General features: G+C 32.5%; 1 long non-coding RNA gene across 2 annotated transcripts in view; it reads left to right on the top strand.

Moving 5' to 3' along the window:
• LOC139591848 (uncharacterized) overlaps nucleotides 1-17,332 on the top strand; it is a 100,767-nt gene that overhangs the window by 68,609 nt on the left and 14,826 nt on the right. The gene's annotated exons all lie outside the window — the stretch shown is intronic.

Raw genomic sequence — 17,332 nt, 5'->3', positions numbered from 1 at the left:
AGTACCCTCCGTTTCTAGATGTGCTGTTTCAGCTAGGCTATATCTATGCCAGAAAATCAGACACTCCCTGAAAATATTTTCATTCAATGGATCTCACTCCTCTGAAATATTAAGCTATTTAAATGATCTGCAAGCATGGCTCATTCCAGTCAGTATTTAACCAAGCAATTCCTGGATTTGATTTGGGAGCTGGCATGAATCAGGTACCACTTACAACGTATTGTTTGCAAGTAGTACCTTGGTTTGGAGAAAAATAGTGCTTAATAATATGGAAGTTTTTAATGCCAGCCACATTACAGTCCCTATCATATTTATTTTAGTTGTATAAATGTCACTATATATACCTAAGAAGGTTCATAAAGGTGTTAGTAGATAACTGGGTTATTGCTGGGTATCTAGATCTCTACCCACAGTTCAAGATCTTTTGAGATATCAGCATGTTCACATTTACATACACACATATTCTGTACCTTACAAAGACTTAAAAAACAGCAGTGCCCATTGAATCACATGGTTTACCAAGTCTGCAGAGAACAGAGATCTACAGAAGTAAATAGATGAGATTGACTATAACATTTATTATTTTTTTAGTTGAAGTGGTTTGCAAATTTAGGTATTATGAAGTGGCACGTCTAAGAATCTTCCCCCGACTACATTTCTTTAACAGTGGAAGTCCTAATTTTAAGACCAAACTGACAGCACAAAAGAACCTTGACTGACACTAGCCAACTGGTAGTCTTTACTATGATCTGAGTGCTAATACATGTTTAACAGCTGACCCATATATGTCAACTTGAATTTTATCTCATGTCTTTGGATTTAAAAATTGTTTAAAATTTTATTTTATTCAGCAGTATTAATATTTTGAAAAAAATATTTAGAGAAATTCATATTGATAGTTTCATAGTTAAAAGGGGGGCTTTTACATGAAGGACACATCTAGAAACACAGATTAGGAGTCAAAATTAAAAAGCAGGTTACACTACTGTGAGAAATTCAGTATAACAAAATCTGTCTCTAAAGCTATAAAATATTTATCTAAATTATAAAATGAATCTTTCACCAGTGTATTTTAAATACTAATAATGATTTTTCCCTATTTACAGTTCTATAAAAATGGAAATGGTTGATTTTTTTTTTGCTGTAAAAGGTGTTATTACAAATTTATTGGCATTAACATTCAGATTATTATCTCAGATATCAGTTTAAAATTGATTTAGACTATTTAGGTGTCTAATGGCAAAATGCAGTGGATGTATGTAGATTGTATTTTGTGCAGACCTGTAGGAACCAAATGAACATAAGATATAAATGAAACTCTTACTGGAAAAAATAAAAATACTCTGTGAAATAAAAATAGGGAGAAATAGTATTTAGTCTGACATTCAGATAGGTATTCTATAAATGCTAGTCATTTCTTCTCGAAGGGTCAAGAGGGAGAATTTCTTACAATTCTTTCTAGGAGCTAGTTTGTATGGATAATTTTTCACAGTGCAGAATGCATTGATCAAAAAGGACTGAGTATTGAAAGTGTTATAAATCAAATTTCCTCTGTTACTTTGAAGTAAATTCTCAAAATATGCTTACTTTCTCTACCTCTATTAAAACAGATCTCAATTTGTTAGGTACATTTCTGTCATAATTTTTCCTATATTTTAAAGTGCAAGGATTTAATCTTGAAGCAGATCTTAAGCAGAAAGGGGAAGGGTGGATCTGCAGTTATTTTAACACTGGAAAACCTCTAAATGTACTGGCTTGAATGTATTGGTGAGCCAAAAATAGGCATTCCAGGTCATGCACACTTCCTGTATGCCTTGATAGCAGAAAATAAGAATAGGGATTACAGGCACAGACCCTTTGAAACAGGTCATGCCCTGAACCTTGGGAAATGCAGTTAAATTTAAGTCTGATATAGAGAAGTTTAAAAAGTAAGGTTTCTAGCAATATGTTAATGACTCATAATGCTTTTCTGTTTTTTTTTTTTTGTCTTGTACTATGGTTTCTGCAAAATTAGAAACAGTACTTCATATTTTCCTTTTTTTATTTCTCATGTTCTTTCATATCACAATATTATGATACTTACATTGAATTGACAGAGACAGTAGTAAGAAATTAAGATAAGAACATTTTATAGCTAGTGAATGAAACTAGGTGCTTGTGAAAATGTGATAACTATTGAGAAGAAACATTTGAGGGTCTTTAAAATGCTTGCTACTATTGGAAAATAAAACTGGCAATTTATGTTTATATACTTAGAAGGCAATATACTAAGTCTGAACAGTTTTCTAGTAAAGAACCTGAATTTGAACAAAAATTACAGTCTTTAACCCTATGGATGCCAGAGACCTCCAAAAGTAAAATAGGTGAGAATCCCCTGTACTTGTGCTCATTGACCTGCCTCTAAGTATGACCCCATTTCTGATACTCAGAGAAGGATCCAGTGCCAGAATTATTGGAAGTTGTTTGAATGTCATTGCTCTGTGCTTAATGAAAACTTCCTGCCCTTGTGCTTTTGGAGCTAATACAGGAAGTTATCCATACTACAGGCAGCACAGAAAAGCTCCTACTGCCTTTTAAGAGAGTTTAACAAACATTTATTTATGAAATACTGGAATGAAATCAGTGTATCATCAAGACATGCTTGCAACAGCTGAGGAAACCTTCAGGGAATGTTACTGGTTATAGCACCTTTAAAATGGCAACTTCTAAATTAAACTTGTCCTACAGGCCTTATCTTCAGCACAATATTCTGGCATTCTCACTTTGCTTCCTGACTACATGGTCATTGACATTCTAGGGGTTTTGATGGGTTTGTGTTGTGGGTTTTTGTTATCTGTTTGGTTTTTTTATTTTAATGTGCACATAAAACTATACTGTTGTTTGGGGTTTTTTCCCCTCAAAATAAGTCATAGCCATATGAATGGAAAACAGTTTTTTTTTTAAGAATTAACTACTTCAGAAAAAAAAAAAAAAAGCCTGTAATACAGTTTACATTAATATATAATTATTTCTAAACACCACTCCAAAGAAAATTACACATTCAAGAAGCAAAATACTGTATTACCCCTAACAGAGTATTAGCTCAAAAGAGATACAAAGTCCTATACAAGTATACATATTTTCTGGTCTTGAAAAATGCTGATTTATTTAATTAGGCAGGGTAAGCATAGAGCATTAAGCCACAGAATCTAAAATCAATAACAAAGAAAATCATTCTCTGCTCATTTTAGTAGAAATGTGATTTGCACCAGAATTTAAATTAAAGTCAGAAGTGTGCTGATACAAACAAATTTTCCTTTTTCTAATTTAGTTCAGAGAAACTAGGACACATAGAAATTGTTCATGTACAAATTTTTTCAGAATAATTAAATAAAATCTATTGGTCAGCACAGTTAGAACAATAAAAATGAAAACACCCTGACTATAAGTTCAATTTACAGGCTTTTTTTACCCAGCTTGTCCTCTTTATGGTGACCTTTTTTTCCTCTGTGGTGATGAACAGCTAGAACTGGCAGCATTCTGTGTCACGTGCTTGAAATTTTCTGTCTCTAGAAGCATCTTTTACTGACATATCTCAAATGTTTGAAGCCACATCTCTTCATGTACATTCCATAAAAATTCAGGATTTTTTCTAATTAATTCCTTTCACTCACATGGAAGAATAATTAGCTCCTTTATAGTGGCTTAGGGTATTAAGAAGTATCCTGCAATAAGGGAATTCTTTCAGGGTATTGGCCTTGTATGAACCTGGCATTTGGTTCCAGGGAAGCAATAACCTTTACTCTCTGTGAAATAATGCCTTGCTCTTGGTGTTTTTCAAGCTGTGTTTAAGACACTTCTATAACTGGATAGAAGTTGGGATTCTCCTATAAATGCATTACTTCTCTGAGTGGTAAACATTTCAAAACGCATGAGAAGAAACCTACTTTTTCCTTTTTCCTGGAAGAAAGAAGCCTGGTTTCTCATTTAAATCTGCACCTTTTCTTAGAATATTCCTCTTCCTTCCTGTAATCAAAACCTAAATAAAACTGGGGCTTTGGTATTCATTGCTGAGCTGTCCCAGCATCGTATTATGAAACCCACTTTGAATGCTGCCATTTCAAACAGATTTTTTTCCACTTCTCACTGAGGAAGATTTGAGATAAGCAATAAATGAGAAATACAACATCTTACTATGATAAACTTGTAGTTAATTGAGGAATGTTATATTTGCTATATAGTTCAGCAACAATAGATTAGACGTATTTTGTTGCCAGGAATTTTGACAAATCACTTGTAAGGTTGCTTTGTTACAATAGTAATGGAAAATGCATAAATGATTAACATAATGGTAAAGGAGTTCCTAAAAAAATCTCCAGAATTAAATATTCAAACATTGTAATCAAGTGTTGACTTGGAAAATCATGTGTTAAATGATACAGCAAGGTAGGCTAGATATCAATAGGAATGCTCACTTGCTATTTCCTGTGAAAGAATTCATATACTTTGCTATCCCTTTCCACTGCAGAGGGATGCAAGTCACAGCTGATCTTTCTTATTCTATTCTGAGTCTATATAGACATAAATTGCTTTGATTTTGGCAATACAGGATCATTGACTTAATTTCTGCACGTTTTTTTGCTGAGTTGAAATATAGGATTTTATGAAAATTTTAGGGTTACTTTTTGGTGAATTGGACTGAAGGAAATACTCCACGTTGAAGTGAATTGATTAAAACTTATTCTAAACTTTAATTTAAAAAATCGTATGTTACATTAGCAAAAATAGCTGTTGATGGGATTAGAGCTTTAATCTGAAGTCAGCTCCAGCTTGATCTAAGAGGTCAGTTTTTGCTGTTTGACTGGTGATGATTAAATTTACTTTCATATGTTCTAGTTAATATTTCTTCTCAGTATTCTACTTTCCAAATATCAGGAAGTACCATTACCACCATAACTGCACTAGTTCAAATCCAAATCCTTAGGCCTAGGACTATACACACAAATGTGGGAATTCAAATATTGGAAGCATTTGCTTGTTAAGGAAAAGTTCAACTGTTGTAGGGTAACACACCTTCCCTTTTTATTGATTGTGACTTCTATTACGTAGAAACATTCTCACTCTTTTCAATCTGTCTAGAACTAATCAATCAAAAAATCTGTTTTCTGGAATATTTTCCTTACCATTAACTTAATTTCTAAATCACTCTTGGAAGTATTTAACTATATGAAACTAGGATATAACCTCAAAATCCCTTATTATTATTATTTTTTTTGTATACTGGAATGTAGTAATGATAATCTATTTTTCATTTAGGTATTTTATATACTTTTGGAGAGATGATTAAATATACCATCTTTATCTACAGTTATCCATTTTTTGTAGTACTTGCTTGTGTGGCACCTTGTCACAAGGTTTTTGAAAGTCTACTAAAATTATGTGGACTGTTGTACCTCTACTTAGGTTTTTTTGTTTGCAGTTCAGAGGAATTCTCACAGACTGATACAATTCCCCTTTGTAGAGACCGCAGTGATTAGTTCCTTTTGAAAGCTCAAATGTACTGAAGAACAATTAAAGGAGAATAGAGTTGACAAAGGATCTTTTTAATGAAACTAAAACAACTTCCTTTTTTTTCATTAATAGACTACTTAGAGGTAATTAAGGAACTGGCATCTATAAATTGGAACACTCCTAAGCTAGATTAGCATATTAAAATAATATGCTACACGAAAGTCAGAAAGTAATTTCAGGAATTTCTCAGTGTCTTGTAAGATGCCATTTTTATCATGGGTAAGCTTTCTCCTCCTCTTAATACCTGTCTTCAAATCCTCAATTTTCAAAGGCCATTTTCGTATGGATGTAAAAGTGTTAGCACACAGCTTTCTAGGAAGTACCAAGATAAAAAAAGTATACCTAATTGCTAATAATGCATTTAAAAATTAATAATTACTTGTATTTCAAAGAAAAACATTTGGAAAAATATATTATTATTTTCCTCTAACTCTGAGTAGAAATTTTTTTTCCCCAAATTTTGATAGATGTGTTCTGATCATCCACAGTGACAATCTGAAAATGCATCTTAATAGTTTTTATAACCTAACTCAGCCACAAAATTTTCCAAGATGTTATCTGGAAATAGGACAGAGGAGAGAAGCAATTTATGAAGTAATTACAGGTAAACGAAACATGAAAAACACATATGAAGGAGAAAACCACACAGTAAGTAAGGCTCAAAGTTGTCAGAATGACAATAAAAAAATCCTTCTCCTTCATAGAGTATCAAAGCAATTAATTTGGTTTATCAAGTCAAGTCAGAATTAGTTTGTTTAACTTTCCTCTATAAATCTGTATGTACACTATAGTTGCCCTAGTACTTCATGAGTCCTGTAATTTTTCTACTGAATTTGTTGGGCCTAAGGTCAAAGAATTGACAACTCTTCTCATTATGCATTGGTTATTTGTTTTTCAAAATAAGCCCCAAAGATACAAGCAGAACTTAGCATGTACATGTGGTTTATAGGTCATGCCTGGGTACAGAGTCTATTCCCAGAAAGACAACAGAAACTTGTGTTTTGTATTATGCAGGATAATTTATTTCAGTCACAGTAACAATCCAGAGAAACTCACCTTGATGTTTAGTCAAAGTAAAACAAAATGGTTTCACTCAGCTTAACTACCAGAAGTATTCTGCTTCAAGATGAAACAAGAAAAAGACTAAATTGAAAATTCCTAAATGTGAACCTTCTAGAGGAAGGCATAATATGAGAAAATCAGTCTTTTCTGTCAGCAGCATTTTTTGTTTTCTTTTATTATTTGATCCATTTAGATATTCTCCATAAACCTTCTCTAGGGTGTCTCTTACTTGTTCATGTGGCTTCTTCCTTCGTTTGTCTATAAACATTTCATGGAATATTAAGTTCATGTTGTACCCCTAGAAATGTGGAATACACATAATTATCTTCTTTGATGACACCATGAAAAACATAAATTATTTTTTGTGTGTAGCAAAAAAACCCCCCAAAATTAAAATATATAAAACTAAGTTTTATATGAGAGTACATTGATGATGTAAGTTTTTGAAGATATTATTGGTGAGACTACTAATAAAATGCTGTGATCAGTATTCCTAAAAAAAAAAATAAAATTAATTTAAAAGTTGGAAAGATTTCAAAGAACAGATCAAATTTATCTTAGGGTTTAAGAACCATCTGGGAAAGATATACTTATCCAGTTCCACTGTCTTTGTTGTAGTCTTCTCAGACTTTGTAGATTTAATTTAAAAGATTAAGAGGGATAAATTCCATCGATGAGAGAAATGAAAAAGTAGATATAATATCCCAAAAGCTCAAATGTGAAAAATAAATAACCAGAATAAATATTTTACCAGTAATAGTAAGTAATCATAAGTGAAATAGAAATAGGATATTAACCTTTTTGTCATTAAAAAGGAAAGAGTGTCAAGGATCTATTGATAGTCAGTAATATAGGAGTGACGGGGGGTCAGCACAGTAAGAACGTCCCTGTCTTCAAAATGCTACTTGTGTTTCCACCTAGAAAGAGGAAAGTTATCTGCAAAAAGAATAGGTAGTTAGTTATGAAGTGTTTGAAGGACAAGGGAAAACTTCCAGTGCTTGAGAGAGAACACATTTTGATGCTTCTGAGTGAATCTAATTATTTCCTAGTTAATGTGTATTATAGGAACTTAGGAGATGCAATCAGAAATCATGAGGTATATATCCAAGAGTAAATGAAATTCAGAACTAGAAAAACAATTTATTTATTGCTAGTTTCCATGTATGTTAAAAAAAGAAATTAGTTCATAAGGATTCAACAGATTGTGATCCTTGCTAAGAGATTGCTCTTAAAATAACATTCATATTGCTCTATATGGTATACTGCCAACAGAATGAAATCCTTGTCAGCTGTAGTATTACAAGTTTTTATTAGAAAATCTACGAAAGCTTTGCTGAGAATTTAGTTTTTGGAAGATTGTATGACCTTGAAATTCTCTCTTCTGTTCTTAGTTTTAAATAGATAATGGAATTTCCCTCTGGATATATTTTAAAGACCAGCTCAGGACAGAGAGGGAATTTGGAAAACAAATTTTGTCAATACTACTCCACTCAGTAAATTTGATTCAATTTAAACCTTCCTATAAGTGAATGAGAGCAGTTTTTCTTTTTTAGTTCATGTATCATCAACACATTTATTACAGAAATGTGAAATTTTTATCGCCATTGTTAATGCTTGAACTAGAAAGAACAGAGCTAAACTGTTATAGAAAAAGTCTATTTTTATTTTAAAATATCTGTCATTTCATATCTGTATTATAGTGGATTATGATAGTCACTGTGAAACAAGCAAATTCTACTGATGTATTAACAGACATAAGAAAGGACTCTAGCATTAGGCAATTTACATAAGAAATGGAAGACAAAGGTTCAAACCTTAGTTCTGAATAGTCAGTGTAATTCCAGAAAGTTTTTCATTCAAATTCTCATCTTTAGATCTATATTTTTCAGTGACATTATATGTAAAATTGTAAAAAAGACAAACAATATATTAATTACTTTAGAGATAACAGAAAAAAACTTCAAATCTCACAGTATTACATGGGAGACCTTTTCTCTAACTGAAAACTTTGCTGAATAATGTCACACATCATTTCATTAAACTTATCAACCTGTCTTGTTATTTAAATACACACTGCTTTATCTGACCAAATATTGGACTTTCCATCATGCTAATTACATAGAGAAGTCCTGACAGCTATAAGTCTGCAGCCAGAAATAATATAAGAAAGAAATCATCATCAAACCAGAGGAAATTTTTTGAAATTTTCTGATAAAAACACTTTAATTCTTATATAGTTTTTCAGATACCACCAGAAAGAAAACAAAAACAAAGCATACTATACATAATTCATCTAGGAAAGAGTGGAATATTACCTTGCCCTATTAGCAGTAATTTATTTTCTACATTAATAAAACTTATTCTAGCAATAAATTAAATGAAATGAACTGTACACATTCAATTTCTTAAGAAATCCTGTGCTCTTTATCTTGTGGCATTCAATTTATAGAAAAGATATTTATATTTTAATGCCCTAACTAAATAAATCTTTTCTGTATTTTAGGATAAAAAGCTTTAAATAGAGTGTGCACTGTTTTACTAGAAAATGTTTTGTCTAGCTAATTCATTAATGAAAGGCACAAAGTTATGAAAACCTGCTATTGTCATGGTTTAACCTCAGCCAGCCCCAGGCAGCTGCTCTCTCACTCCCCCACTAGCAGATCAGGGAGATAATTTAAAGGGTACAAGCTAGAAAACTGTTGGCTGAGATAAAGGCAGTTTAATAGAGAAAGAACACAAACAAAGCAAAAAGAAAAAGAATTAATTCACTGCCTCCCATGAGCAGGCAGGTGTTCAGCCATCTCCAGGAGAGCTGGGTCCCACACATCATCACACATGATGGTGGCTTGGGAAGACAAACACTATCACTCCCCAAGTCCCTCTCTTCCTCCCTCTTCCCCCACTTTATGTACTGAGCACGATGCCACATGGTCTGGAATGTCACTTTGGTCAGTTGGGGTCATCTGTCCTGGCTCTATCTCTTCCCAACCTCCCATGACACCTCAATTTCCTCATCAGTGTGACAGTAGGAAAAGCAGAAAAGGCCTTGGCTCTGGGTAAGTCCTGATGAACAATAATGAAAATACCTCTATATTATCAACCCTGTGCTCAGCACAAATCCAAAATACAGCCCCATACAAGCTGCTGTGAAGAAAATTAATTTTCCCTCAGACAAAAGCACCACAACAATTTAGAAGCTGTGGGATTTTTGTGTTGACTTAAAATACTGTGTAGGGGAAAAAAGGTCTCCACACTGCCAGCTTTTTCTTGTCTTACCTCATTTACCTTCCAAAGTCAGTATTCCAGATATTTGTATTAAATGTATAAAACATCCTTTCAACACTCATGTATTTGTTAGCTTTTTGTGAGGAAGATTTACAGAAAAATAAATCTTTTAAATGTCAGCATTAATGAGAAGTTAAAGTGTTATGTCAAATGTGACAGCACTCAAAAATTTTGTGCCTCCTTGTCTGCTTTACTTGTATCAGTATGGTACTTTTTTCTTTCAGTGCATTAAATAATTTAATTAATTTTAATAGCTGTTTGACTGTGTTACTTGAAAATAAAACCAAATTTGATTTCTGTAATTCTTCAATATTTTTTGGATGAAAAGTTATGAGACCCTTGGAGGTCTGTTGAAATTAATGCTGTGTGACTTCCTAGGTTCTGGCAACACTGTAGCTCAATCGGTTCAGGGTCGACACCATGCAAGTAGAATACCAATTAAATGCCCTGTTCCACAAATGGTATTATGACTTTCTTGACCTTCAGCAGAACCCTCCTGCTCTCTTCCATCCTTTCTTACCTGAGAAAAAGCAAAAGTTGTATCTGCACATGCATGAATCCTGCAGTACTCTTCCAGTGAGCATTCTGCTCTTCTGGAGAAAAGAAAGAAATCCTGTTGTGAAAGTCATCTATTTATTCCTTCTGAGGTAAGGTAAAAATTACTCCTAATCTGAAACACTAACTGAATGGAATGGTATGTTTTTCTGCTGTCAGAAATGGAATGGTATGTTTTTCTGCTGGAAATGGAATGGTATGTTTTTCTGCTGTCAGCTACATTAAGTTTGCAAAGAATTTTTATATGACCAAAAAATACACACAGGCTTACTCATGCTTATATGTTCTTTTTTGAAAATGTGCAAGAGGCACAAGAAGCATATATTTTATAACAGTTGGCCAAAATAATCTTCAAACACATTTCTTTTTCAACTGAATTCTGCTCACCAAAAGGCTCTGTACAACACCCTCTATGTAGCTTCTCACAAATCTTTGGTCAACTCCAGACATAGTTCAAATCTAATTCCTCATTCAATCATGGTCCTAAGTGTCACGTTATTTTAATCACACAGCCATACTGATTAGATTTTATCTTTTCCCAAGCTTTAAAATCACTACACCAGCCTAAAATTGCTGTAGAAATTCTTCTTTTACATACATAAAGCTTGATACTATAATATTGGAATCATTTTAACCAGCTTAGCTGTCAAAATTGCCTCTATATCTTCAGCACATGTTGAAGCAATCCTCTGAAGAAGGTGCATAGGTTCTGTATGTAGTCGATGGACAGCAGTGGATGTACTTGAAGATTTGCAAACACTGAGCATTACATTTAAACTGCCCCAATTTCTTCCTGGAGTGTATATAGTCATAAAATCTAAGGTCAGCAGTTATTATACGGCTGAATGTATGGCACAAATTAAAAAAAAAGAAACAAAACAAAAAAACTTGCAAGACTTTTTTTTTAGTTTTTTCCCCAAATATGAGAGTTGGCCTAATAAAAAATACCGACTCTCCATTTTACCTTACTCTGAGAATGCAAATGTGGTATTGTGATAGTTTTCCCACTGAGAAAGGATTGTCCTGGGGTTAGTCTTATCCTTTAAAAATCCTCTTAATAACTTCTGGCTCCCAAGATAAGGCAGTCAAGTCAGAATCTATTAATATTTAAAATTTCTATTGACAAAGTAAAAGATTATTTCTGTAACAATCATCTTTGAAGAAATTAAGTAATCTTTGATTGAGTGAATCTGCTTATACAGAAATAATGCTTTCAATGTATTAATTAACTAAATGTTGCTCTCGGGGTGCAACACTAATAAATTCTGTACTTTTCGTTATGTGATTAATGTAAAAATGCAGGTAGGTGCTCATTCAGATTTTAATTTATATTATTGTTAATAAAAATCTAATTAGAGTAATTTAAAATAAAAAAAAAGATTAGTTATATAATACACTACTGAATTCTTTATTTTAAAAGAGTTTTATGAGAACAATAATTCAATTGTGGTTTGTTTTTGCTTTTAAAGTGAAAAATATTAGGGGTTTGGGGTTTATGGGAGGTGAAGTGCTGAAAACCACACTGTTCCTAGTAATCCTGGAATTCTCCAAAAAAAAAGAACCCCACAATAATATTGACTCAATTAGAGTAGTTACATGTAATATTATTTTTTATTAAAAAAATAACATTTTGTGTTTTTAATTGGTTTGGTTACTCAGCATGGCCAAGTGCCTTATAGTAAGAGAAGGATAAAAGCAATAATTGACATATGGCTCATTGGAGGAAAGAGAAACTTGCCAAGGCTACAGGATCAAGGTGAATGTTGAAAATATTAGGGAATATGAGGGGAAACAAAAAGCTAAAATATGTCTGAATTTACCTACAAAGAAGATGAGATATTAAAAGGGCATGAGAGGCCTTTCATGGAGCAGAAAATTGAAATGAGAAAGGGAGTCATGGCAGAGTTGAATAAAAAATAAACTCTGAAATACTGTACTTGACAAGAAAGAAAACCCAGAATATTATGGGTTTTTATAAGCCTAGAACTTGATTTTCACTCAGATAAACCAGAAGAATGTGCATGAGCCCTGTGGTCTGAGAATAGTTACAGATATTGCCTCATGGAATTTTTCTGTTGACAAACAGATTAGAGAATATCTTCTTCCAGTTTATTTGCAAAGTTTTTTGTTTGGTTGTTTTGGGTTTTTTAGCTGTTTAATCTTCAGAAGAACTTTATTTGGGAAGGTGTATGAGAATCATATGAATACAAATTTGAAAGAAATGGGAACCACAGATAGGCAGAAAATATTCTTTTATAGCATTATGCTATAGCATAGCTTTAAATTCTCTTGGATACATCTCTACGTAAATTTCAGAATGCTTTTAGTGAGGTAGACCGTAAATACTTAGGACATGATGGACTAGCATGTTCCCTAAGGCTTAAAGAAACAAGAAACAAATGAGCAATTTCTCTATTTTTTGTGTACTTTTATATTTCAGAGCATGAGGCTTCTTGTAGCATGTTAGGATTTATTAGACAGTTGCACAGACCAAGGACAGATTTTGAGAGCTCTGAAGTCATGCAATGTTTATTTGATTTATTTATAATATACATGAGGCAAGTTAAAGTCCCTGCTTTCTTGCTTCCTATCAATGACTCTTTGGTCTGCATATCCCAAAGCATTTTAAATTATGAAAGTGAATGTTTTCCCTTTTCTTTCAACTAAGAGAGAACTCAACTCAGATCTGAGATCTTTGCTGGTCAAGTATAGACAGTGCTTTTTGCTTATTTTTAGGCCAGACATTACTTTTATCTTCTTCCCCTGAACTTTTTCTTTTTCAAATTGATTTTTTTTCTCATTGATGATTTGAGATATTCAATATTTACCCAGTTCCAATAAAAATCCGGAGCGTATGTATGAGAAAGGGATATTTATTCTATGTGTAGTCTTCTTTTACTGAATGTTAAGAACTTTCACTAGAAGAAACCAAAATCTTTCACTAAAACCAACCAAATAAAAGCAACCAAAAATCCCCTAAAAAACAGCAACAACAGCAACAACAACAACAACAAAAACAAACCACAAAGTCTTTTTCTAAACAAGAACAACTTACCAAAAATAGCAGCTAGGTATTTTGCCAATGATAATGTGCAAAGCCAAAACAAATTAATCCTCATCTTTATTTGTGTACATCTATATGAACCACACTGAGACATCTATTTTTATGATGATAACACAAAGAAGTTGTATAAAGCATAAGGGAGCACTTCTACCTAAAACATCATACCATTTTTATGCCTAGATTCCACTTACAATCATTTGCATAGGGAAAATTCAGAGCAATACCTAACCTTTATGAGGTATGCTTTATTTCTACATGCAGTAGAATTCTAGCATTTGAAAGTGGATCAGCTTTAAATGTCTTTAAAGCAATGTGCAGAGTTCTAGGACCTGTGATACACAAAATATTATCTGTGAAGCCAACAGCAATTCAAATGGGAATGTGTAAATTTCCAGTCCTTAGGCTTGATCTTGAACTAGCACTACATTTCTTTTCAATAATCATGGCTGAAAGTGGAATCAGACCATGACAGAGATCAGCCAAGAAATCGTAAAGCCACATGACATTGAGGGGAAATACTTTCCAGATTTGTCATCTGATTTTGTTGTTAGAGAGATATGGAAAGATCTCTTTTCAGAAACAAAAAGTGTAAATCACTGTAGAGTTAAGTCTGACAATACACATCAGCTGATTTAGCCCATTGGTTGTAAAATTAACTACTGGTAAAATTTAGAAACCCAGTTTTGCATATTTAGGAAAGCTGCTGTCTTCATTTATTTATCTCAGAATATAGATTGGCACCCAGCATAGTGGAAACATGCACAGCTTCTTTTATTTATTTGTTTCATTCATTTACAAAATCAGGAATGTGGAAGGAAAGTTTTTCATGTCCTGCCCTTCATTATTATTGTTATTATTAGTGCTGTATTTCAAATCCTTTGCAATATATTTCTTGTTAAGTAAGACCAGACTATAAATCACAAAAAATGACCCCAACAACTCCCCAACCCCCCCAAAGTTATGTACCTATGGAATACATGGTGAATATATATTAATAATTCATGTATACATATAATGGTTTGTACATATATATAAATATATAAAAATATAAAATATATATAGATATATATATTTCCTAGAAAAATTTGATTCAATTATGTCAAAAAGACTGGAAAAATATTATTTTTAAAACCAAATTATCAAAATTCTATATTATTTGTAAGATTTTTGCTATTCATGTCAAAAATTGGGAGAGTATTTCTTATTCTAGTAAAATGTTGATGTTAATTTCTTTTCATTTGTTCAGAAATCATTAAATTCCATTTTTCAATACCTATGTGACCTCATAGAAACATAAAAAAGCACAGACAACATAAATTGGCATATTTTAAAGCACTTTTTTCCCTGAAGCAATTACTTTCATGTGTAAAATAAATGTAAAACATCTGTGTATCAGTCAGAATTACTATGAAAATACATAGATACAGATGTGTATCTACACTAAGTGCAAAAAGTTTTAAATTCTTCAATAATGCTTTCCATTTATTTTATTTTTCTTCATTATTTTTTACTGTTCTCCACAATTTTAATTGTTATTTAAAATAATTGTATTCAAGCTGTTTGCATTTTCCTTAGCTTTCTTCACTGTGACATATGCAGAGTAACTAACTTGAAAAGTTTTTGACTAGCAATTCTGAAGAACATTTTTTAGGCTAGGACACTGCTAAAACAATCTAAAAATTTTCTTCTGGAGAGCACTACTAAATAGTTTGGAGGATAAAAATGTTAAAGTAAATGTGATTTTAAGGTTAGTATTTGTTTATAAAGACTGAATTTGTGGCAGTTTGGGAAGATGTACAGTTTTAGGTTTCTGATGTCTGAATTCTGAATTCATTGCCTATGCACATCTGTAAGAATTGTTTGAAGACCTTGAGGACCAAGAAGTTTCCTAACACATTCAGACATCCTGGTATTTTGTTTACCTTAGCATACAGTACCACCCATTGAGATACTCTATTGATTTGCTGATTTTCAAAATTTAAAAAATGCCCCTCCCCCAAAAAAATCAAAGCTCTACAGTGTATGCCAAAAAAGATGTTCCAAAATAAAAACACTACCTGACATTTTTATTTACTTCTGAAAATTGTACTGGGTTTATCTCGGTTTACGGATTTATCTCAGTTTTTCTTTTTCTGCTCAGGCATCAAAATACAACTAAAAACTACAAGATAAAATTGGATAAAAGCTAAAAAAAGACTACTTAGAAGCTCCTAGCATGTTTCCCTTGCTGTCACAACAGCTATGTCAAGCCAAAACCAACAGCACCTTCAAGGTGACATTCTAAATGGGTTAATCTTGACAGCTGTCTCAATAAATAATATATGATAATTTAAATGCATAAAATGTATTAATTTACATACATGATGATAATTTTTGCAAACATAAGTAAATTCATAGAAAATTAACATCAAAATCTCTATTGGAATGACTAATTTTTTCACTGACTGCAGCAATGCTGCAGTTAATACTTGTCAATCACAACACATTAAACTGACCATTTCATATGAAATGTAATAATGTGCCCTAACATTTGACACTTATAATAGCAGCAACTACAATAAGATTTTTATTTACATTTCATTATTTCAAAATTTTGCTTCAAACAGACTTTGAGGGAAGTCACTGAGGAATGTCTAATATGAAAAAACATGAAAAACAATGTTATAATTTTCTTACTTTTTCTGAATTTTCAGATTTATGACTTTTTTATTTGACAAATATTTCACCAATATGAATTTAAATTCTATTTTTGGTTCCCCAAATAAACAGCAGTTGCAAGGAAGATGAGAGGAAGGAGTTATATATATTGTTCTGTATTCATATTTATATTTGTAAAAGTATTTCAATTATGTTATCTTTTAAAGGTGGATAGCGATTAATAACCATGGGAAATCTCTTCCTTAATTTATCCCACTAAGAGTTAGGCACCTAATCTAAAGTAGGTGTCTATAAAGTCTATGACCACTTCATAAATTTTAGATGCTTAATAATCCTGAATGCCACAAATCCATCTTAGGTTGTGTTTTGGAAATTCCTCCTCAAAGTTAAACAAAGTGAATTCTGTCCCTATTCTCTTAGGATGCATAAATACTGATGCAATACAATTTGAAATAAGAGCTGTTAAAGAAAGCATTCAGTCTGCATTCAGTCTGTACAGCTTAAATTCTTTGGTCAACTTGACTGAACTCTGTTTAGTCACGCTGTGTGGGATTCATTTGACCATATGTAAACCTGTGCAATGGCTATCTAAGGAAGTCTGGCTCACTTTCCTCTGAAGCATATACCACTACTCTTCATTCTACCGTGAAAGCATGGTTTAAACTGAGAAATCTAATTTTCAGACATGAGAATCTTCATGAAATAATTCTTTTCAAAGAGCATGACAAATATATATTTCAATAATCTTTGGAGGATTTGCCCAGTATTTCCCTGAATTTTTTCCATTTAATCAGACTTAACTAATATCTGTGTTAGTAAAACATTCATGTCTCACATGTCAACATCATTCTTTAAAAACTGGTATTGCATAGATTTGATAGCCCTTCTTGATTATCTTGAAATGGTTGTTCACATATATTCAACTAGCACATTAATATGAGCACCAGTCAGAGGCATACAAAGTAGTTGCATCAGGGAATTCGGGAGACAGATATAGATTGCAGAGGTCGAACCCTGTGATCACATTTGGTGTGAAGGATTCTGTTACTGTGCTTTGTTATGGCTGTGGAATGTTCTTTGGGTGAAGAACATCTCAGTTTGCCCTCACTGAAATGTTACAATCATGGAAATGCCCATCACCTCTTTGATCACTGAGGA

This window comes from Agelaius tricolor, unplaced genomic scaffold, assembly GCF_023055355.1.
Source record: "Agelaius tricolor isolate 1412-34295 unplaced genomic scaffold, bAgeTri1.0.p SCAF_7, whole genome shotgun sequence".
Classification (NCBI taxonomy): Eukaryota; Metazoa; Chordata; class Aves; order Passeriformes; family Icteridae; genus Agelaius; species Agelaius tricolor.
Note: the sequence above shows the minus strand (reverse complement) of the source record. Positions and strands in the feature narration are given on the sequence as shown.